The sequence below is a fragment of the Puntigrus tetrazona genome, chromosome 12 (assembly GCF_018831695.1).
Source record: "Puntigrus tetrazona isolate hp1 chromosome 12, ASM1883169v1, whole genome shotgun sequence".
In the NCBI taxonomy this organism is placed as follows: domain Eukaryota; kingdom Metazoa; phylum Chordata; class Actinopteri; order Cypriniformes; family Cyprinidae; genus Puntigrus; species Puntigrus tetrazona.
Genome location: NC_056710.1, coordinates 9,676,491 through 9,701,500, shown reverse-complemented (window position 1 = coordinate 9,701,500; position 25,010 = coordinate 9,676,491). Strand labels below are relative to the sequence as shown.

Sequence of the window (25,010 nt, the reverse complement as noted above, 5' to 3'; positions counted from 1 at the left end):
CACCTGCCATCTGATGATTGAAGGTTATAGACACAGAAAAGAGCAGATAAATTAGAAAAAAAATATTTAAAAAACAGCACAGTTAAGGAGGTTATACAAGCAGCACTAAAAAGAGGATGGGTTGGGCTAGGAGAAATGGAACGTGGAAAAATTATGGTGGAGGAAGATAAGCAGACTATAGAATAGGGAAGGACTGCAAACAAGATAAATTGGGAGGTGAACTGAGTAAGTCAACATGGAAACTTGAGGATCTTAATATTGGACTCGAAATAAAATCTCTGGATCGCTGTTCTGACATGTCTGACTCTCTGAAACCTAAACTTTGCAATGCAAGTAAACAAGATTATAAAAAAACTTGCTGGCGGGTGAAAGCACTTCCTTTACACATTACTCACCTGAGGCGCTCCAAAATCAAAGGGATACCTTTGGAACAATCTCAGGAAGCTATTGGTAAAAGGTCAATGAAGCTGCACAAGGTTAAATCTCTTTCCTCAAGGCCAAAGAATTATGAAAGCTAGCACTAGTGACATGTAATTGGCAGGACTCACGTAAACAGAGGGAAGCATTTTATTCCTGTAGGGTAACATAACCCCTCTACACACTGTCTAAGCCAACACTAGCTAGCTAGAGTTCCAAGTAAATTCTCTGGCAATCTAAAATGGCGCTAAAGGGATGCTTTCAGGAGTTGGCTGCCTGGAGAGGGTCTGCTGTTCCTCTAAATAAGGGGGTTGAATTTTGACATAAATTAGATTATATTTATATTATATATATTTATTAAAGTAATAATCCAACAGACAGGCTACTGATGTCACATCTGGAAAAGAATTAGAGCAAAACTTCAGCATGTCATATTGTGGTCTCACAATGCCTAAGATCTATATGAACATAAGATGACCACCAACAGGGTGGAGCCAAGACCACTCAAGATGAGGAGACCATCTTAGCAAAGCTGGCTGAGTTGGCGACCATAGTAAATGACCACCAGGACTGGAGCCGGACAACACCAGGGCTTACTAGAGGAGGAAGAGGCCTAGGGCTGATAAGATGACTAGCATGGCAGGGTATAGCACCATGACAGTACAGGGGTAGTCAGAGGAGTCAGAGATAGCCTTTCTGGCTATGAGGGTAAACTTTAAAGACTCAGGGTGGCGCTCCTGGTTGTGAAGTGAACTTTTGAGGAGTTAGGATAGCCACATAAGACGCCACTGACTCTGGAGATGTCGCAGCAGATGCCAGCACCTTTGAGTCAGTCAGGAAAGTGTGTGTCGTATAACTGGAGGTGCCACCTCTCGGGCCACCAGATGGGGACTCACAGCCAACCAGACATGGGACCACAGGGCTAGGGATGTCTGAGACTATAGTACCACTGAGCTAGGGACAACTGAGACCACTTGACTTCAGAGAGCTGAGACCATCGGACTTTGGACATCTACGCTAGGAAGTACTGGGACCAAAGAATCAGGAAGTATTGTGACCACCGGACCAGGAAGGATCAGGAGGTCATTGAATTTAGCACCGCCAAGTGTAAGAGTGCTGAGACCACCAGACTTGGGCATAATCAAAGTATTGTTAATACTGCATATACTTTCTCTGGCAAATTAATTTATAGGCTAATTTTTGGCTAATGGTCTGGTGCAGATGGCTAATTAGAAAATAATATTTAATACAAAGCAATACAAACTTAGAAAGCGAGAGAATACTCTTTAAGAGCATGAAAGTGTACTACTTTAAAGGTAAGTAAAAGCATTAAGTACAGCTAGTGACACTGGATTAGACCGTCTGCTAATGGACTGTGGGTGGCATTTTTGAGGTTAAGACTACCTCATAATAAACACGGTATCACACTATTGCATCCAGCAGATAATGCAGAAAACAACACTATTAAGTATTAACACACCTTTGGATATGAACCTTGCATCAATGACCTAATGATCAGAAGAACTCCTGCATCATCACCTTCATTTGGCAGAGGATCACAATCTCCAGCCGTGACTTTAACCTTGAGAGTTCTGAGCGTTCACTGCACTATAGCACAGAGTGTTCTGTTCTATGTGATGCTGAGTGTCTCTAATGACCTGCGATTAATCTATAACTTACACATGAGAGCAAATTAGTGTGCACTAATATAATGAAGAAGGCTTGGACATGCAACTGCACGTAGCTGACTGTCTCATGGCGGAAAAATTGGAGTATGACAAGAAAGCGCATCTTTGAACAAGCACATACTGTAGACACCGCAATGATAGGCCTGGGCTACTAGCCAGACAAACTAGTGCACTGAATTAATACGTAGCCTACATAACAGCAAACATTATATGCACACATGCATATACACAAAATAAAGCAAAAAGAAATGTGGTCAATTATGGTTCATTATCCATTTTTAGCTATTATGACAATTAAACATCAATTAGGAAATAACATTTTTTTAACACTGATCCAAAATTATATTCACTTGACTTTTGTCAAATGGAAAAAGGTAGTATACCAGTATTTGTTGTTGTATTGTTATGATGTTGTTTGCAATATGACACCTTTTGTATAGCGCGTACCTATACATACAGCTAAATTAATTTAAACATATCTTTTTATCTGAAGTTCAGTGAGTGTGTAACGACTATATAAGTGGGTTAGTGGTATTAGTGTTATTGTGATACGCAGAATGTGCACGCTCCTGCAGGCCTTGAAAAGAGATCGCAAAAACAGTAACAAAATACCCACACCATTTTTACCATATTGTCTGATGTGAAATTACATAACATGGATTGGCTTTAAATTACAGGAATGACCTATAATACTGACCTATAGACAACAATACTGCAATACCAGGGTTTTAAAATGTTATTGAGAAAGGTCTCATGCTCACCAAGGCATTTGTTTTATCAAAAATAACGCAGAACAGTAATATCCAAAAATATTGTTACAATTATACACACATTCTTACAACACACACACATATATATGTAAAACATTAAAATAAATAATCGTGTAAAAACGTTTACACATTACACATTTACTATTAATTGTCCAAATAATTTATATGTTTTAGATAAAACTAAAATGTATACAAACACTATGAAACACTTTAGTACAGGGACCAATTCTCAGCATTAACTAGTTGCTTATTATAGAATCCCTATTGTCGACATTGGCTGTTTATTAGTAAATAAAAAGCGCATATTCTGTATGACCATATTCCAAGCAGCAGTTTATTAGCAGTTTACTGAGGCAAAAGTAGTAGTTAATGGTTTGTTATTAGCAAGAATTGGACCTTAAAATGAAGTGGAACCATATACTATACACTAAACCAAATCCAGCATTAGCCATCAAGAAATTTGCTTTTGCATTATTTTACTTATTTATGAATAATTTTGCTAATTTTTTTCAAACTATGGTACAAGCACGTAAACTCCCAAACAGACAAAAACACACACACAATCACACACCCAGAGCACAATGTACTTAACTAAACATGTTCTAATATATGCAGCGCACAGTTTTATTTACAGATAAGCCAACATCTGTAAATGAGCAGCAAAAAAAGCAGTTGCATCCTGCCTATTTTCTAGAGATATTTAATGCTATTTGAGTGAATCTAAGCTGATCATAATCCAGTGGGATGGGATCCAGATGGGATTACATAATAATGTGTTAATTTAATGAAAATGTCAGAGAATAGGAGAAATCCATATTTGTCATTTCACAGCATCCATGGCTTCACTGCACCAGTGTTGGGTTATTAGTGCTAAATTATGAATAGAAAGCCTCCGTGGCTTAATATCCCTGATGAGCGCTACTAAAAGAGGAACTAAATAAAGTGTGTAATTTTATTAATTCTGCTGAATCCTTCTGGATCTGTGGTGTCGTTATATACACGGTTTCATCGGGAGCACGTGCCTGGCCCGAAGTTAACATCCAGTATGTGTTTGTTTATCGTTCTGGTTAGTGCCGCCGGCCACAAACACAGCTAATGATAACTAATGAAGTTTGTCTCGGGTTACTGTGCCATGTGATACGTTTTTCCCATACATTAAATTTTTTTGTGGCGACCTGCCACGACATCAAAACAAAACCAATTTTCCAAAAGGCTTCATTGAATAAACATGAGCACGTAAGGCACGTCTGAAAATCAAACAAAGGCGTGAGTGTCACTGCGTTTCTGAAAGAAGGCTGTCTTTAGAAAACATCATTTTCATTTCATTCTGTATGTAAGGCATACTTTGTTTGTTATCAATAATCTACTGTTATTGATTCTGTTAGGATGTCTATTGGAAGTTAAGTTAGGGCCATGTCAAAGCACGCATGTCCAGTAGCGTCTATAAGGACAGTGCAGCGGGAAACAGTTTGAGATGATAAACCTGACACAAACACATTGTGCTCTGTTGCGGGAAACAATTTCATTTTGTGTGTTAAATCAAACTGGCATGATTTAATTTAACTGGGAAATATGTACTTAGGGGATTCTTTGAAAAACTACCGAAACAAGACGGAAACGACAACGAAACAAACCAAAAATTCAAGATAAAGCAGATTCACTAATCAACATATTTTTGAATTACAAAATTAGAACGATGAAAATGTCCACGCATACAAGTATGCATACGTACAGGCCTGCAGAAAGCATATCACTTGTCAAACACACACTTATAAATATATGAGGCTCTTCATGTTTCAGATGTTAAATTCTAGCTCTGTGAGGACAGAGAAGATAGAAGATAGAACACAGCCTGGCCTCGGCAAAAATACAAGGGATTTTTTTTTAGGTTTGGGAAACCACAGACTAAGAATTCGAAATCAAGCATTGCAACATTTTCCCAAGATGAGGTATCAAGATTCATGTCTTTGCTGTGGTTTGCGTGTGTGTGTGTGTGTGTTTGTGTGCATAGTATCTTTGTGTTGATAATAAAAATTCGCTAAGGGATTCGGGCAAACAAAAGGCAGCTGTATTAGGGTGTTTTCAGTAGGGTGTAGGTCACACATTTGAGCAGGAGTAAATACACACAGAATATGCATATTTTAGAAGATCTTTAAATTGTTGATATTTGATAAGTAATACTTTATTAATATTGAGTTAGTAGCATGTTTTAAATAGATATCCCTCTCTGGTAACATTTACAATTACTCCAATTTGCATAAAACCTTGCACTACTGGTGTGTTTATGTCCATAATGATATTTTCCTTTCTTTTCAAACCTGCTGAGAAATGCTGCGTGTATATCGATTTTTTATGCATATGTATTTGTATTTTGATTGAATAATATATTTGAGCTCACATGTTTGGAACAGCGCTGGGCGTGCTCAGTCCAGCCTTTATGGAGCAATGAAATCCCCACTGTGCAGAATAGCATTGCCATGTTGTCATGGTGTGCATTAAACAAATACAGGCACTTTTACAATAACTGAATTCCCCCACGTGTCTCTGTCCTTCTCCAGACCTCCATACGAAGGCTCTAAAACATCTTAGAATGAAGCAATATCATCTGGTTTGTTTGATGTTTTACATAACAAATGAGTTGAAGGTGGTGTGACGGCACACTGAGCGCTGGAAAGACACACTCTCAAACACACTTCCTGTAAAAACAACACCCGCCCACATAACCAGCGTTCCTAGAACGACTCCTATAAAAGAAAAAACAATGAGGCATTGTATTTGTAATTGCTGAAGTTGAAGAATCATGTATGATCAAGAACGTAAGTGCAAACTTTAACAATTAAAGTCTTAGCAATTAAAGCAATTCATGTCTAGAAATATTTACATTCCATGCTGTTCACATTTTTTGTTGATACACCTAATATATAATTTTATTAAGCATTTTGGATGAATAGAAATAAAAAAATCACAGTCTCTCCACTGTCAATGCTAATGGGAGAATTTGGCAGGGCCAGCATTAAAGTCTTTGTTAATTAAAAAATACTAATGCAGAAAGCTCAAAGGTATTACAAAATGTATTACAAAAAATGCCCATTTTATTTAAGTAAACAAGTAACAATTAAAAGTCAATTTTATACACTACAGTTTAAAAGCTTAAAATAATTTGATCAAAAATACATTAAAACAAATATTGTGGAATAATATTACAGTTTAAAATAAAGGTTTTTCTATTTGAAAATACTGTAAACCAAAAAAAGCTGAATTTTTAGCAGCAATCATGATCCTTCAGAAATCACTTTAATATGCTGTTGGTGCACAAGAAAAAAGGTACAAAAAAAATGTCACTTTTGCAAATCCTTTTCCTTTTAACCCCTTAACCTTGCACATTAGTACCTTAGAGTAACATCTGTACTTAAAATGTAACTTTTAGCACCTAAATGGTACATATTGGTATCTTTTTTAAGGCTACTAAGTGAAGTGACAGTGGTGCGAATTATAATATCTTTATAGAAACTGATCAGCTTTTTCAAGATTCTTTAAAAGCAGAGCAACAGAAATAGAACAGAAATCCTCTGTAACATCAAAATCTCTTTGCTCTCACTTTTTAACATTTTAAAGCACTTTTGTTGAATAAAACTCTTGTGCATATCCACGATATCGTCAGAAATAAAAAGCGTGAAACATTGACTATGCGAACTTTTTCTAAATCCACAAAATAAGGGTGAAAGCCTATAAGAGTTACTTACAACAACAAGTGTTAAGGGTAGGGGGGTTATAAACAAAAAAATAAGAGCAGCAACTGCAATTTGACTAACGGCGTGACTGATGCTGTGAGGTAAGAATAAACGTGCTAAACTCCATTAAGACGACAACATTGTCTCAACCCTGATGTCACCTAGCAACCCCTCTCTGTATTCACAACACCATCAAGCTGAAAACAGCCGGTGCTGGGAGAAATTATCTTGCTTATGCATAACCAGACACACGTACATAATCGGACAAAACAAGAATCCAGAGTGACCCACGTGTTTGGCTTAATTGGAGCTATTCTTGATGAACTTAGATCACAAACAGATGAGACACCGTCACCTTAATAAACTTCCTCTCTGCTCTACGGTTGTGGAAGACGCTGTCAGAACAATATGCACCATGAAAAATGATTGGGTTTGTCGATGTAAACACAGTGCCGCACCGCACAACAAAATACCTTGATGTTTCCGTCACATTTGTTTTGTGTTCGGTTCTAGAAGCTGTGCATTCAAAGTGCCTTTCAAGATTCATTTAAGGTAAAAGCTATTATATAACCGTCTCAACTGCCTCACGATAACAGCATCTGGACGGAGCGCAGTGGGTCGTGACTGACGTGTTACCTTTGCAGACAAAGCATTTGATGTGGAAGTGTTTGTTCTGCACCCGGAGCACCTCGCCTTTGCAGGGCTTGCCACAGTTTTGACACGGGATAGGGCCGCTCTGCCGCTGTCCCTTCTGCTGCTCGAGGGGACCGTGAACAGCCTGCTGGTGAAACGCTGCGGAGACACAGTGAGAAACAATTTAGCTGAAAAGTGTCTATGATGGGTGACGGGTATAGAAACGTTTAGGTATTAGTCAACAAACTATACTAATCTAACCTGACCACATCAATAAAGGCATGTATGCTAGTATGCTAATGCTAATTTTGACACTGAGTAGTCAATATCGAAAATCTGTAGGTATTTTAAATACACAAAATATGCAAGTGTAGTTGACAAATACAAATTGGACAACTGTGTCCTGCGGCGTGATAAAACGTAGGAAAATAACTTCCTGAAGTTGTCTACATCATCTTATCGTCGTGAATTTTTGACATCTGAGAATATCACCCAAGCCTACAGTTTACTTTTTGTTTTGCTTTTTCCTCTGCATATAAGTGAGCATAGTTATTGGTAACTAAATGTGATAAAAAATTTGTGCTGTCAAGTGATTAATTGTGACCTTATCAAAAAAGTCTACATGATGTGTATTATTGCTGTGTGTGTGTATATATATATATATATATATATATATATATATATATATATATATATATATATATATATATATATATATATATATATATATACATACACATGTAAATGTATATATATATATATATATATATATATATATATATATATATATATATACACACACACACACACACACATTCATGTATATATTTTAAAAATACAATTTATAAATTTAATAAATATGTAAAATAAATCAGCTATAAGCTGAAGTACTAAAATTACAAAAAAGGCTAAATAGAAATAGAAACAAGAAGCACAAAAGCGAGTAAAAGTTGCTAAAAAACCTAAACTAATAAATAAAATGAAAACTAGTTTTATAAAATAAATTCCAATTTAAAAATTTGAATGAATGCTACAATAGTTAAACATACTTGAACATTCTATTTTAACACTAGCGTGCAAATGTAAAAACATTTATTCATATTATAACATCATATTATTTATATCACATTTTTCTGATATTTGTGAAGTTTTGCAGTTTACTTAAAAAAAAAAAAAAAATATATATATATATATATATATATATATATATATATATATATATATATATATATATATATATATATATATATATATATATATATATATATGGGTCGTTTGTGGATAAGACTTTTGAATAGGCCAATTTTAAAATACCAAAAATATGGATATGTTTGGCCATTTTACAAACGTTTGGAATGTAGTGTACACATGCCTTTATAAAGAAAAGTAAAAATTTGACATTTTAGTGTTTTTACACTTGCGTTAATAATACATAGCCTTAAAAAAGTCATCTGGGGCGACCGTAATATATCTCAAAATTCACATTTTCATGTATCATTAGGACTAGTTGAACACATATCAGTAAGTAGATAAACTGATGAAGAAAGACAAACTTTAGTGCCCTTTCATTTTATGAATACCATTATTTTACAAGTTTATTCTATAATATCAGAGTCTCCTCGTAATCCAGTTACAATACTGATTTTTACTTCAAAAGCAAAAAAACTGAATTAGCATTTATACAGATATTACACATTCAGCAATAGCATAACACTGATTAATATTTGAGGCTAAACTGATGGATATTTGGTTATGAATTTAGTGTAATTATTGCCATTTGTTGGTTACCCCACATGACATGGGGTCGCCCCAAATGATAAGAAAACCACAGGTATAAAAATTTCAGTTAAAATGTACACAAAAGAGTTCAAGACGAAATAAAATTTAACTCTTTTATTGAAATAACATTTCAACATTTAAATATAACAAATCAGAAGGACATTAACATTTAAACAATTTTATAGCAACACACATTAAATGCTTCAAGAACTCAAGAACTTAAGAAGCTGAGTAAAGATCTCTTTTTGGAACCTTTTTGATTCATTGGACACGGACTAACACTACTTGCGTCTCAATTAACCTTTCAACATTCAAATATCACAAATAATTTATTTTTCTGGACCCATTTAGCCACATAAGGCAGTGATGAACACAACTTGCATTTCTCTAAGCTGAGGTATTACTGAACTTCACCCAATCTTGGAGAGTCAGCTTTGAGAAGCGTGATGTTGCTGGCTCAGGCTCAGAGATCACAGCATGCACATCTTTTCTGTCATAGAAAATTGAATCTACAGTTTGTGGCCACACGAACAGGTTTTTGTCACCAGATTGTAGCATACAATTGACCTGCACTTCTTCTCCCTCAACCGCAAGCACTTGGCCAACATAAGGCTTTTCATCATAAATGACAACAACAAACTTGCCACAAAGATCTAGGTTTTCTTGTTCCCTAGGTGGTTGAGGAGGAGAGCTTGGGGGATTCTCAGTGTTGCACACAGTGCGTCTCACTCTCAGGTCTACTGTTACGGGCTTGTAACAAGGGCATGGACTCTTCTCTGTTTTCCTACAGAAGCATGAAACAGTCCTGTGAGTGATCTGCGAAGGCTGGGAAGACCAAACCTGGTGTATTTTAAAGGTGCCCTTCACAGCCTCCAAATTGTCAGGAATTAGCTCATCACACTTTTCAATGCTTTCTCTGTTTACCCAATAGTGTGTGATGCTTGAGCCTAATCTTGTGTTCAGCATCTCATAGAGTTGCTGTGGTGTCTGAAGTTCACCACCTCGTTGGACAAAGCGATCTGCTTCTCTTTTTATTGCCCCACCAATCCCATCTGGGGCCCCTTTCCCATGAGACTTTTCTGAATAATTCCAGGTCACCTTAGTGAACCCAGAAAGGAAAGGGACAGTACTGAGGAGGTAGAAGTTGTTTTTATTCCGGTACTGTGTAACCGGCCCATCACTCTGAATGTGGAGGGTTGTGATCTGTGGAAAGGTTTCACGAAGCTCTCCTAAGATGGGCTCTAGATGTGCCCACACCGCCCGCTCGTCATGGCGCAGGCTGTCAGAGAGTGTTGCATAGGACTTTGTTCCATGCACAGTGTACAGGACTGCTGTGTGGATAGTCGCTTGCTGTCTGCTACCTCCAAAGTGAAATGCCTGAACCTCTGTGTTCAGCTTACATGCATAATTCTCTGAGAAGTCAACATGCAGAACAGCTTCACACCCTGTGATGTTTTGTTTAAGGTAGCGGAACTGCTCTGCCTGGTGCAGCCAGTTAAACTGATGTATCGCCAAGGACTCTAACTTCTGAGAGAAAAGCTCCATCAAGTCCTTGATGGTTCCACTATTGATCTGTTTCACCATGTTGCCAAACATTCTCTCTCCATTTGTGGAAGTTACCCTCTTCCACTGCTCCCAGGTGACTTCTGAGCTGCTCTCTGTCTCAGGGAATTCTACCTCCTCAAAGCAGCACTTGGCACAAACACGGTCCATACAGTCCTTATTTTTTGGATCACACACTATCATAGCCAGCAGCTCAGAAATGCTTTTTGTTTTCAACAGCCCTCTGCTGTAGAGCTTGTTGGCCAGCAGGTGGACATTTTCGTGGTCCATGCATGCACATGTGTCCCGATCCTTGGCTTTTGGCTCAGTGACATAGAAGGGGCGTCTTCTAGCAAACTGCCTGTAAGATAGGTGGAGGCTCTTCTTCATTTCACTATTGTACAGCGCATGGAGCTCTGTTAGTGGCTTTGTGAGAATTCTTCGCTGTTCTTTTATTTTGTTTTTTGTGATGGTATCTTTTTTCCCTGGTAAAAGTCGACTATTCTCATCTCTAGTCAGAAAACTAACAACAGCCAGCTTTCTCTCTTTTGCCAGTTTCTTCCCCCCTTTTGGCTTGAGCCTCTCACTATGGCTTAACCGTTCTTTTGCCCTTGTCTCACCTTTTCTGGCCCTTTCCTTTTCTTTTCTCATCTTTGCAAGTTGTTTCCTTAGATGTATGTTCAGTTTTCTTAATGCATGCTTCTCAGCCTGCAGTCGTTTACAACGTTTCTCAGCTTTCTTTTCTCTATCTTCTCTCTGGTGTGGAGGACATTTGTGGATGGAAATCCTCATTTTGAGGTGGAGCATCCACCACCACACCCCCCCTTGGACTCTCTTGCTGCCCCTCCACTAATTCTACACCTGCTGGATCTGGCAGAGTGTTCTCTATGGATTGAGGTGTCAGGTCCAACATTGCCTTCTCCCTCTTTCTTCTCTCCCTGTATCCTCTGGATGCAGCCTTCCACTTGTTTCTCAGATTATTCCTCTCCTCTCTGATAAGTCATCTGACTTCACATATGGAATCTTTCCTCATGCTTTCTTCTTTGGTAGCTGAAACAATAGTGTACAGAGTTGTTCATCAACAACAAGATACACATTCTACACCTGTGTCCTTTCCTCCTTATCCTGAACCTACTCTCTTTAGAGAACAGCTGTTTCGGTGACCAATGTTTAATAGCTCATTGTAGCATACAGTCTAAACTGTTTATTTGATCTACCCTGGTCTCCTACTTTCTGTAGCTCTAGTGAATCTAGCTCTTTTTTCTTTACCTCTCTCTTTTCCTTGCAAGATACTCTGCTCTTGCTGCAGGGTCGGAGTTGACTTTCTGTCTATAACGAGCAGTCTTCTCTTTGCTTGTTAATCGTGCCATCTAGGAAATAGGTAAAATAGGTTAAAACTTGTTTAAAATGACTAATATAGTCACATAAATGGAATGTCATTCTGTATAGGTTTTTTTTACATTTTTCCTGTAGGATTGTACTACAACAAAAATAAATGCTTATCCCTATAAAAGGAATGGAAAATGGCTGAATTTAGAAAAAAAAGATAAAATATACAAATAATTATGCTTAAACAATTAACTCTATGTATATAATTGATGTATAGAATATGAAAACTACAAATACAGGACATATATCTATAATTTAAAACACTCAGCAGTGGTCGCCCACATGATACTTGGTCGCCCCATATGATGTTTTCAAGTTCATTCAAGTATAAGAGGCTAACAGTTAGCCTCAGAAACCAAACTAGCTTCTTCTAGTGATATGCCACTATCAAATTTATCATCAAAATATAGATTTTTGAGAAAAACGTGATAATTCACAGTTTTGGGGTGGTCGCCCCACATGATGACCAAAAGTGACTCACGACATTACAGCAGTTAAAAACTGCTTTTTCTTACTATATGAGAAAGACTGAGTTACCTTACAGTTGTTTCCAGGGGTCTTCACTTGTGTCTGGCTGATGCAATATCCCATCCTTGAGATGTTTTTCAAAATAAAGGTCCCAAAATTGTGGTTTTTGATGGTCGCCCGGATGATATGGATAGAATCAACATAATTCGGACAACATTTGTTTGTATATCATGATAGAAATATATGTGCAAATGCTTTATAGTTTTGTCAATGGATGTAAAACATGTTTGAAATTATGCCAACTAGAAAAGGGATATATTTAAGTTGATTTAAAGTGTTTTTAAACCAGTTGTCCTAACAAAAGTCAAGGCTGGACGGTCGCCCCATATGATGTTTTGGCACTTCGGATAGCAGAAAAATTATGAAAAACTTAAAAATTTGGATAAGTTAGAGTGGTTTAGTAGGTGAAGAAGGTATAACAAGTAGATGAGAAATTTTTATGTATTTTTATTTTTTCTGCAAAATAAAATTAACCCGGACAGAAAAAGGGGGCGTCACGTCATTGACCCATATATATATGTATATATATATATATTAATGTCATGGGAATGCATTCTTGTTTTTTCCCCTAGCAGATCAGAAGCGGAGAACCATACTAAAATATTACATGACTTTGTGCCCTCTCACACCATTGTTCACAGATAAGCACTGTAACAGTGAAGATGAGTTTGCAGTAGACATGCGTGACGTAAGGGCTCTGCTCTCCTTTGTAAATTTTTTAAGCTGCTGTTGCGCCCGTCTGGCACTCAATATTCACACCTACTCCATTACAAAGGTGTGTAAACTCAAACAAACACTTTATAATACAGTCCAACACACAGCTAGAGAAAGACCTTCAACCTCTTGTTTTAAAAGGGTGTGTAGCAAAACTGGTTCTGTTGGACGTCCTGTTCTATTCTGTTGTGGGATTTTTTACAAGAGGTGTTCACTTTGTGAAGTCTGTGGGATAAATGGCTACAGAGAAATGTGTTTTTGCTTGTTCTCAGAGGCAAAATAAACTGTATTTGTCCCTTATTCGATGAGAAATTTGTAAGAGCTGCTGGTTTCTCGTTCACTAAGAATTACTGAGCCTTTGACACTAATCAGATAAAAGTTCTTTGGGAGGACACTACAGAAATCACTGAATGGGTGTGTGTGTGTGTGTGTGTGTGTGTGTGTGTGTGTGTGTGTGTGTGTGTGACTGAATTTGTCATGTCACGGGGAAAGACAACCTATCTGCCAAGTCCTAATAGTGGCCACACAGTACGAGACACCTCTTTAAATTCAATCTGAATTTCGATTTTCACCCAAATTGAACTTGTAATGCCACATATTTCTGAGAAAATACGTAGAATAGGAATTTCACCGGAAATAGGTAGGATCGTAGTACTATACATAGCAAAATGTGATAAAATGGTGAGTAACATTCTCCATATGGCCTGCATGGACTACAACATCATCAGAGCAAGTTATTACATAGAAACCCTTTAAATAAGTCATATGAAGTCCTCTGAACCAGAAAGGTAATTAAAGAATTAGTATCTGCCATTCAAAACAGAAATAGGCTGGCTAATGTGTCAACGCCTTTTACCTGTACTATTAATCCACCAATTGGCTCAACATTTCATTTATACTTGACTCAAACGCTTTGTGAACCTTCGCTATATCAACTTGTTTTTATAGATCCTAAGAGAGATTCGTGTGCTGCTGAATCCCAGAAACAGCATGCTGGGAATGGTTTAAAGCACAAGCCATTTCCTGCTTTCACAGATCAGGTAGAGTTGTTAAACAGCGGACATAAAAGCGCAATAAAAACTACGAGCAATTCACTTTTAAGCATGCTAAATGTATATGGTAATGGTTTATACCTTGAATTAATCTTTTGAGGTTACGGTCAAATGACAGGAGACACATAGTATTTTCCTAAACAGCTTTACAGCTTTTTCCTTTTTCTATAAAGTATTCTTCCAATATAGAAAAACAAGCTTTAAGTCCAATCAACCAGCAATAAAGAGGTCAATGCGTTTAACAAATTACTAATTACATTGACAAGGCATGTGACAATGCAATACATGTGACGCTTTCCTAAACTGTAATGAGAATCGTTTATAAATCTACTCTCAACAAAAAGAAGTGCCAAGGTATTCCTGTGAGTTTCGCCAAAATAAAAGCTGAGAAAAAGCTCCATCATCATTCATAGATGTTAGTAATTTTACTGTTGCTCTGTAAAATAAAACAAAGGCGATAATAATGTTAACAACAAAAATAATAATAATAATAATAATAATAACAACAACAACATCAGCTCTATTAATACATTATAATATTCACACATGTGCATTCATATCCAGCGGGATCAGTAATATTTTCTAATGCTAAAAATATAAAAAAAAAATAATCTTCTTCCCAGCAAGGCTGCATTTATTTGTACAGTAAAAAACACATGCCTGATTCAAGAAGCGCATCTCAGAAATAAACAAAATATATTATTTTATTAACTTAATTTTGAGTTTAATTGCACTTTGTTGGCATAATGTCTGCTAGAATTGTTAAATAATGTTCAGTGTTAAATAAATATTTTTACATTTTTGTTTCGTAATTGTTTATTTTTATTTTAAACAATAAAAAACATGTTTTGTCTATTTAATTCATTGAGTGGTGAAAGAAAATTGACAAAATACATGGGGAAAAACATGGTATTCGCTCTTCGGCCCAGTGTTTCATTTTTATATCGTTTTAATTTTAAGTGAAATACATTTTATTTTAATTATGTGTATATAGCTGTTAATAAACACTACACTATTATAAATATTAATAAACATTACAATATTATATGAGTTTACATCAGATTTATTGAAAAGGGGTTAAATGTTATCGCAAAAAAACAGCCAATCATAAAGCGTCTAAAAGGTTACCTCATGAAACATTCATACACTTTGTACCTCTCAGCGTCTGAGACTGTTAACTCAAAATGATGAAGACACCGTCATGCAAAATTCATTTACGTTGATAATTTTTTGATCTCCTGTAAAAACAACATTTTGCAAAAATATGTTCCGTGCACAAGAAAGTAAGGCTGAGTCAATACCAAAGCTTTCACAATGTCTGTCGAGTGTAAAAGCCCATATAATATAGTGTGTACAAAGAGCTTCCATAAACTGGCGAACCACATCATAAAAGCGAGAAAACAGTGATTGAATCTTATGAGCCTAACCACATCTCCTCTGATAACAACTCGGTAAGTCAGGGTGGATCATCATCAAGTTCTCGTGAAGTACAAAAACAATCCAGAGTTTTCCCAAACCTCTGATTCCTTTCAACCTGAGCCAAAGATCTGCGGTTAAAGTAATAAAGCTACGAAGCCGTGCTGCAGTAGAAAGATCCCTATCACTGCCGCACCTGCTCTCTCTTCATACGCTCATCTGCATGCTTCAGATGTCTACATCATATATCATCAAAACCTCTGTAAGCACGACCAACTAAAGGTCAGCGTAAGGGAAGAGTTTGTTCTACATGTCCCTAAACACACACACACACTCACACACCTTACACTGCTCGTTTATACAGCCAGAGTCATCCATCTTTAAGCAGGTTGTCCATAAATAGAGCACCTAATCGACCCGTGGGGATTCCATCATGCCCTACTACATTCTGCTTGAGGTCCATGCGCATGGCTCACATGACTGTGTATTTCAAAAGGCTCGGATTTCCAACCGCAGGATCTCTCTGCCATTTAACTAGCCAAAAATCACTCGTCATTTGACTTATTTTGCAAATGCAATTGTGGGTTTTGGGTTATGAGTGAATGATATAACGCCTTTGAATACTAGAGCATTCAATCTATTACTCTTGTGCTGCAACATAATTCAGTACAGCAGCTTGCTTCTATAGTTATGGGTTATATAAGAGCCCCGTTCCTCAAATATCACACTGCGCATGTCAAAGCTGTTTGATGATCCCTATAAGAGAAGAGGTTTATATTTCCGTCTCCTGCATGCACCATATCTTTATTCACTTCCATTGAAGTGTACAAGTTTGTGAAATGTATTAAGTCACGTCTTGACCTCAAAGTGACCTGTAACGGTCACATTTAGATGATTCTTCTTTATTAAATGTCACTCATCAGGTTAACAGCCGTGCATAGTGAAACAGCCAATGAGAAGTTTCCACAGAGTAATGCAAATAAATATGCAAAGAAAAAAATCTAAACAAGAAATATACTGTTATATAGTCTAAATATATGTCATTAACATCGTTAATAATAATTTAAACATCCAATGACACCAGCAAGCATTTATTTTATAAGCAGCAGTAGTATTAATAATTAGATATATTATGGATGAGGGATCATTAGAAATCAACCGGATTATTATTATTTGTATTTCATGGCTGTCACCTAGTATAAAGTATAGTATAAAACTGCTGTATACTTGGTAAAGTATACTATTTTGTAAATAAAAGACACAAAATTTAAATTAAATTTAATTTAATTATATTAAACGATTATAAATTCTATTATTTAATTTAGGCATCACAATAATTTACCATACAGTATTAAAATACAATATTCATTTTAAGATTTGCTAAAGATTATAGTTAAATAACACTTACTTTAATGTCATTGTTTTGTATAACTTGGAAATCCATAAGCTAGTATACATACATCACTGTGCGGTTATACGTCACGTTTTATTTAGTTTAAGAGTTAAATGTTTTTTCAGACAATTTTCAGACAGCTGAGGAGAAGCAAGTAGCTTACTGTGGGCTGGTGAGGAAAATCCTGCTAAATTAAAAGGTTTTGGTAGTAAAGTCACAGCAAATCGCCAAGCGATGCTTACATCTCTCTGTAAGAAACTTAAAGCACTAATTTGTCCACAAGGCTTGCAGCTGTGTGTGAGGATGATCCTTGGACATGGCAGGATGATTAAAGGATTTTAAAGCAAATTACATGAGCATAGAGTGCCCATTTTAAGGAAACCAGAGGTAACTCCATTTCAGCAGCTTTCCGCCTGGGAGGACAACAACAGGAACCACGGTAATGGATTTAAAGCACTTAATCTAAGTCTCACTTATTGTGGTAGTAAAAAAAAACAAAAAAACCCACAATGCCACAGATTATATTTGCGCACTTACGTTCATTGATATACCAATTTCATACTCAAATGAAACGCAAATACACCATTAAATTTAAATAGAAAGAATCAGACTGTACAAATCCAGTTCTGATTTGCAAAGATAACAACTACCTTTTATTTTTAGTTTCTTAATGTTTCTTTCCGATTTGTTTTCCTGCATTAGAGAAGAGGCAGATCACAGAAAGAGAGTTTGTTTACTGTCACTAAGGTCAGCACTAAGGTATTCAGCTGCTGAGACTCTTCCAGCAGTTATATCATGGCTTGGATGTGTTTGCCCCTGTGAAAGTGTGACAGCAAGGCCATCCAAGCAATTTAGAGTATCGCTTGCGATATCAACGAGTCGTGTGCCTGATTATTGATTACCAACTCTTTTGCTGTCAATGAGACTTCGAGGAGCTGATAAATATGTCACGCTATTACTTTAAAACTATTTTTGTTTTGTAAGAAGTGCTTGATCTGGGCATCTTTCTCTCCTGAGACATGATGTTTACTGCAAAAAGCAATACTTGGGGTAAAGGAGGCAACGGTTTTACGTTAAAAACACCTTAATGACATATTTGTTTGTTACAAACACACCTTTAGTTAATCAATGGACTACTGTGATGTTTTTAATCAGCTGTTTGAACTCTCTTTCTGACGGCACCCATTTCACTGCAGAGGATCCACTGGTGATGTGAAAAAAAAAATCCTATTTTCAGTTACAAAGTCAGCACAGTCACTGGATAACACTGGATAATTTCTGTTTTCAAAGTGTTTTGAATATCTAAAAACAGCCTAATTTTGCTAAATGCAGAGTAAAAGATCAAGTGATATTCATAGGAAACCAACTAAGCTTATTTATATAGCTCATCAACCAACTCGCATTTTTACATTTACATTTTTGCACACTAACAGCCTTAATGCACACTGCACACATTAAAAAACAACAACAACAATCTGCCTTTCTTATGTAGACATCATTGCAGTGTCTAAACATGACAATCAATAATCAATAATCTTGCTTTTTAGCCTAACAGTGCTAGACATGCCTCCCTCTAATAATACATTTCTCTTTAATTGGCTCTCAAAAAATAACTACATGTCAGCATGTCAGTATCTGATCCCCCTCCCCTCCTGTTTTCACTGTCTCCTATCACACACACACACACACACACACACACACACACACAACAAGCAAAAACATCTCTGGACTGCTGTCCAATGAGGCCAGATTGCATCTGAGCTCCTGGAGTGCAACAGCGTGTCCTTCAGCCAAAATCATGCATATTATCTAGGTGGATTGTAATTGTTGTTGTTTTAATAGACAATCATCACAATAATGTTTTGCAGAGCCTCGATCTAAAAAAAAAAATGAAAATACTAGCATTTTAGCAAATTCACATTCGCACAATGTATAATGAATGAAAATGGCATCATCTTTAACGCTCAAAATTCAGAGACGTTAAATAGGCTGCCTATCATAACATTAAAGTATATCAAGCCTCGACATCACTAAAACGTAAGCAACATGTAAATGACAGGATCCCATTACAAAGCGGCAGAACTACCCCTTAAATTAATACATTAACAAAACAGCGTCAAAGAGCAATATTACCTTTCTCTTCAGGCATCGTCTCCCGTAACCACGTCTATTCTCTGCAAATAATAGAATGAGCCCGCTGTTTAAAAATATATATATATGTGTGTGTATATCCGAGAGTATCTCAGTGGAGCACAGCGGTCTGGTACATGTTAATGCTCCGAGCGACGGAGAAATGCGCTTCACACAGCGCGTGTCACAGCGATACTACAGGAATGAACGCAGGTCATATGATTCCCGCCTCACTCGAGCTATTGCAGCAATCCATTATAAATAGAAGCTTCTCGATCAAAAACATGACACCCATTCCCAAACATCTGAGGGCGTTTACCGTATTTTCTCTGTGTGAGGTACGCAGCTGGACTATCATTTAGCCCGGTGAGGAAAAAAAAAAACAATATATGTATAAACCTGTTATCAACGTGAGAAGCATGCTGCATGCATACATTTAAAGGTTTCCGCTTTTTACAATATACACCTATATCAGGTCTACCGGAAACTGAATGTCATCAAAAGATTTTAATATATATGAAGAATATTTTGTAATGCATAATTATTTTTTTTATGTTGTTGATGGGTCCTAAGATATATATCTTATGGGTCTTATATATATATATATATATATATATATATATATATATATATATATATATATATATATATATATATGTGTGTGTGTGTGTGTGTGTGTATGTATGTGTGTGTATCTGTATATAGGATGTCTTCTCAAATTATTATTTATATTTATTATTTCATTTTAAAGATTTTCACTTTTCTAGCACTTTAATTAGGCTACTAATGATTAAATGTTTAAACTTAAAAAAATAATAATAATTAAAAATAAATAGCGTGACCAATTGCATGGTTTGCTATCCCACACCCTATCTGACTCAAACCCTTTTACTACATACTTTTGCACATGAGCTCATACCTAATATTGACTTGTTTGTGTTTTCCTTGTCATTCTGAATCCACCTTTCCTTGGAAAAGGACAGGACTGTGATGGATTGGATGCTTGTAACAACAGTTTCAAGCTCAGATTTTATCGTCTGCGCTTTAATAGCAAGACCACACTTGAATGCAGTGGCTCTAATGAGAGTTCTGAAATATGAACAGAGTTATGGCAGGCATTTATAAACCGCAGAACTTTTCACACACCCGGTCCATTTAAATTAATGTATTCACAAGGTCAGAGGGGCTCGAATCTTTTCCAGCTCTGAAGACCCCTCACTCCAGCTCTGTACATGGTTCACTCTTTGATGTCTAATAGCGGAGCATGAGTCAATGTCATAATGCTATCTCACTCTCTCACATGTCCTCTATAAGTCCTGAATAATGATCAGGCTTGTGAATGGGCAGCTAGCACCTGTCAGGGCCTTTCGAAATAAAAGCAGGAGCTTTTTCAAATTCCAACATTCGCTTGCATCAGTACAAATTTCATGTTTTTTTCCTCTCCATAGTGAGTAACTTTAGCACGGTTAAAGATCCATGTTTAATTATAGTAATAAAGTAATTAATTATAGAATATTTGTTTACCATGCTAAATCTAAATCGGTTCCTGTTAGCGCCATTAAAAATGATTGTTTAGACACTGCTGAAAATCTGTGCTGACAATCCATGGAAAAAAAAAATATGAAAGAAGCATTGTTCTCAAGTGAGAGATGGCAAAACAGAAAAAAAAGAGTGATAGTGTGAGCGAGCCAAGCTTGGCCTTCAGAGAAAACACATTACATAATTCCCTTTGTACGATTTGCAACGATGGAGAACATGTGCCTGACTAATCTGTGCTCATTTTTCTCTCCATCGAAATTATTTATTATAAATGTTTGACACCCTGTGGGCGTTTTCGTCACTGTATGCAGTCATTTTTAGTTGCTTTAAAATATGGGTTGTTTTTAGGCTGTCATCTGGACAATCATGATCAATAGACGGATGATAGCCCGAAGCAGATAAGTAGTTTTGGTGTGTGCCAACTTAAGTTGTTTAGCATACACAAACAGATCTATAAAGATGTGTTTTGTATTTGTGTATATGCATACGTCTTGCATTCACTGTCTTTTACACACAATGGGTTTGAACTGTACATATTATGACCTCATCAGGATCCAGAAAAAAACCAAAAACAAAACACACACCCAATCACATACACGTTCTGTACTCAAACACCATCGGTGACAAAATAGCTCAACTTCACTCGTTACACTTTGATCTAAAAGTCCTTCAGCACTTACACTTTAACTTCATCCTATATCCTCTTTGCTTGAGCTAATGGAGAGAGTAATAGAGGCCAAAGAGGAGAGAGATAAGCGAGAAAGAGAGAGAGTGAGAGAAACAGGGATGGGGATGTACTCCGCTTGGTTCAACTCAGACACCCTTAAGATTCAAATCATGAATAATTTACAGAGGTCCTTTACTCTCTCCAAGTAACCTGAGACTCCTCTAAAGAGCAGCAGCGGTACTCAGGTGTCAAATCTCAGCAACACACACAGCTCAGGGTGACAACTACAGTACATTCGATTATGGAAATTTGTGAAAACCATGAATGCAACTACAATTTAAGATTTTGCAAATAAACCATCAAGAGAAGGTAAGCACGGAGAGCCGAGCCACGATTGAATCAAACATCTGGAAACAAAGCAAAATAGCAGATTAAGCCTGTCTTTAGCAAAAAAAATATGAGGTTATTCTAAAAGAGAAAAAAAAGTATTATAAAAACTGTAGTTTGAGTTCAGATTTCACAAAGATTATTGAAATTTCACTGCAATTTCCTTTCAAATGATTAAACAAAACATACACCACCATTTCTGGTCCATCATCTGATTTATAGCTCCTAAGCTGAGAACACCAGTAAATTCAGACCTGACCTATCAGTTTAGCACACGAATACTACATTCTGGATTTGTCCCCATAACCTCAGCACTCTTCTGGATACTTCTCTTCTGGATGAGAGGGGTGATGGTAGAGAACCATCACACTCTGCTGCAACATTCCATGCCATGTCAATGATACACCAACAAACCACACACACAGCTCTGAAACTATCAAGGGTTGAGCAAAACTAAAATAAAAATTCCACCAAAATGAACAAATCCTCCCCACCAGACTGAAGATATTTGGCCAAAAAAAAACAACAACAATCTAAATACATCTACTCATCTTCATGCTAATAAGCAAAAAATGCTTCAATAGTTCTGTCTTTATAGAATAGGCAAATTATTTAATTTAATAGAAATCCATTTTATGCGCCGTTTACCCTGTTCTGTTTAACCTTTCATAAAAGTTAGCTACTGTAAGAGCGTTGATTAAATGTACTAAAAATAATAACTTCTGATCAATTTAAATATTAATTATTTAAATATTTGACATAAGACAACAGAAATTTAAAGACAAATCTAAAAACGCCCCTAAAGTTTTTTTTCGTTTTTCTTTTTTAAGTCCTTGAAAATCAATTCCATAATTCCTTTCTGAGCCTGACACGAAACCAAACTAGAATGTTATTTTTAATCTGCAAATAACAACCACAGAGACAATTCAAGAACACTACACAGGACAAAACCATTCAACGAGATGTCAGTCTGAATATATATTTAGACATATTCAAATTGTATTACAAATGAGCCACTTCCAAAAGGTAAAGGGGGAGGTGCTGCTACAATTAGCAATTATAGCAATATTCTCAGTACTTCTCAGAGGTCCGGCTGAGTGTAACTTGTTTTAAGTTATGGTGCTGCATATAACAATATATAAACAAATATCTAGAGAAATGTGTTAGTTATTAATCCCCTGTCATGTCTGTGCTGGCTACTGTATACAGGGCACCACACCAATTTTATTCAAGAATTTGCTGATTTTCTAACTGTAGTAAGTACTGGCTGCAGATAAAGTCTTAATTGTTGGTGATTTTAATATCCATGCTGATGAAGAAAGAGATATATTAGGATCAGCATTCTTAGAAATACTCTATTGGGGTTAGATAACACGTGTCAGGACCTACTCATTGTCAATAATACTCTGGATTTAATTCTGTCACATGGAATTGATGTTAATAGTGTAGAAATTCTGCAGTAAAGTGATATTTCAGATCATTATCTAGTCTTGTGTGAAGTATATAGCTTCCATATAGATAAAAGCATAAATTCTGCACCTTATTACAAATATGGTAGAACCGTCACTTCCACCACAAAAGACTGCTTTGTAAGTAATCTTCCTGATTTATTTCAATTCCTTAGCATATTCAGTGGTGCAGAAAGAACTGATGACGCAACAGAAACTATGCACTCTCTCTTTTCTAGCACTGTAGTATAATGAGCACACTTGCAGCCTAAAGAGAGCAGCACGGAAAACGGAGCACAGCTGGAGAAAAACAAAATTAGAGGTATTTCATAGAGCCTGGTGAGAAAGTACCCTATCGGACAGAAAAGCATTAAAAACTGATAGATCTGATTATTTTTTCTCTCTTTTAGAAGGAAAAGCAAACATAACCACTGGTATTTAATACAGTGACTAAATTAATGAAGAAGAAAAAAAACATCAGTAGGTGCTGACGCACTTTATGAACTACTTTATTTCCAAAATCAATACTCTCCAACCATGCAGCTGTCAGCTACAGCATTGCATCAGAGAGTGCACTACAGATCCCCTGATGAAAAGTTCCCCTCATGACCTCGAGGTTAGACTATTGTAATGTTTTATTGGGTGGTTGTTTTGCATGCACGATATACAAACTTCAGCTGGTCTTAAACAATCTCCCTAACACTGTTCGGGAAGATGCACTCTGTCAGTTTTAAAGACCCATCTCTTCAACCTTCAATCTTACACATAACAGAATAATACACTTATATTAGTTAAATCCATTAAAGATTATTAGGCTGCAATTAGATGAGCCTGAACCAGTTTACATTGTTACATTGTTTATAAAAAGGAAAAAAGAAAAAAAAATACTCCGTATTTAGAACAAATGGTGGATTAGCACCAAAAGATGATCTTCATTAGAGGCCAGAACACCTAGATGAACCCTGTGGCCAAACCAGGGAACCACACACCCACGTTTAAAATTGAACTGGAAATTAAGTGGTGGTCGTCCGGCCCAAAACTGGCTCCCACCTGAGCCAGGTTTCTCCTAATGTTTTTCTCCATTCTGTCATGGATGGGATTTTGGTTCAAAAATGGTATATAATGTTTCAGATCTTGTAAGATGGCAATAAAGTTTTGTCAAACCAGATGAGACTCCATCTAGGGTGACAAGCACACTTGAGCACTGACTCAGCAGTACTAAATTCAGCAGAGAAGCATTCCAATAGAATACTGAAAATGTTCAAAAGAAAACGCATCATGAATTTTATTAAAGTTGTGCAGAGCCATGGTACAATCATAAAAACATGTGACAAAGGAAAAAGTTATTTTGAGAATTTGAAGAAAGCTAAAGCAGAATATGCTCAAAGACACACACACAGAGTCACAAGTACAGCAGCAGGTCATCTCTGGCCAGCTTGCCTTTAGGGTTTGATGGGTAAACAGAAGCTAATTTTGCATTAGAGTGCAAATAACGGGTCATGTTTAATGATGACAACAGAAAGGTATTTTGTACGCCATTGGCCAGATTTGTTCTTTTTCCATAATATAAACACTATATGAATGTTTCGATATTGAAACCAACACATGCAACAATTAATAACTTTAATAATTTATGATTTTCTCTGATTACAGACCTTTTTAATATAAATAATTTGTAGGACAAAAGAATTAAAAGTAGAAAGAAGTATTCTGAGCAGACCAATGATTGCACATCAAACGACCAACAGACCGTAGTCAGGTTAGACCTAGCATACTTAACCAATAAA

At 36.4% G+C, this 25,010-nt stretch overlaps 1 protein-coding gene and 1 pseudogene across 1 annotated transcript in view; one reads left to right on the top strand and one right to left on the bottom strand.

The window, feature by feature from the left end:
* Positions 1–19,429, bottom strand: part of LOC122355803 — a 29,780-nt pseudogene extending 10,351 nt beyond the window's left edge.
* The window catches only part of thrab (thyroid hormone receptor alpha b), a 628,197-nt gene that overhangs the window by 238,349 nt on the left and 364,838 nt on the right, over positions 1–25,010 (top strand). The window lies entirely within an intron of this gene.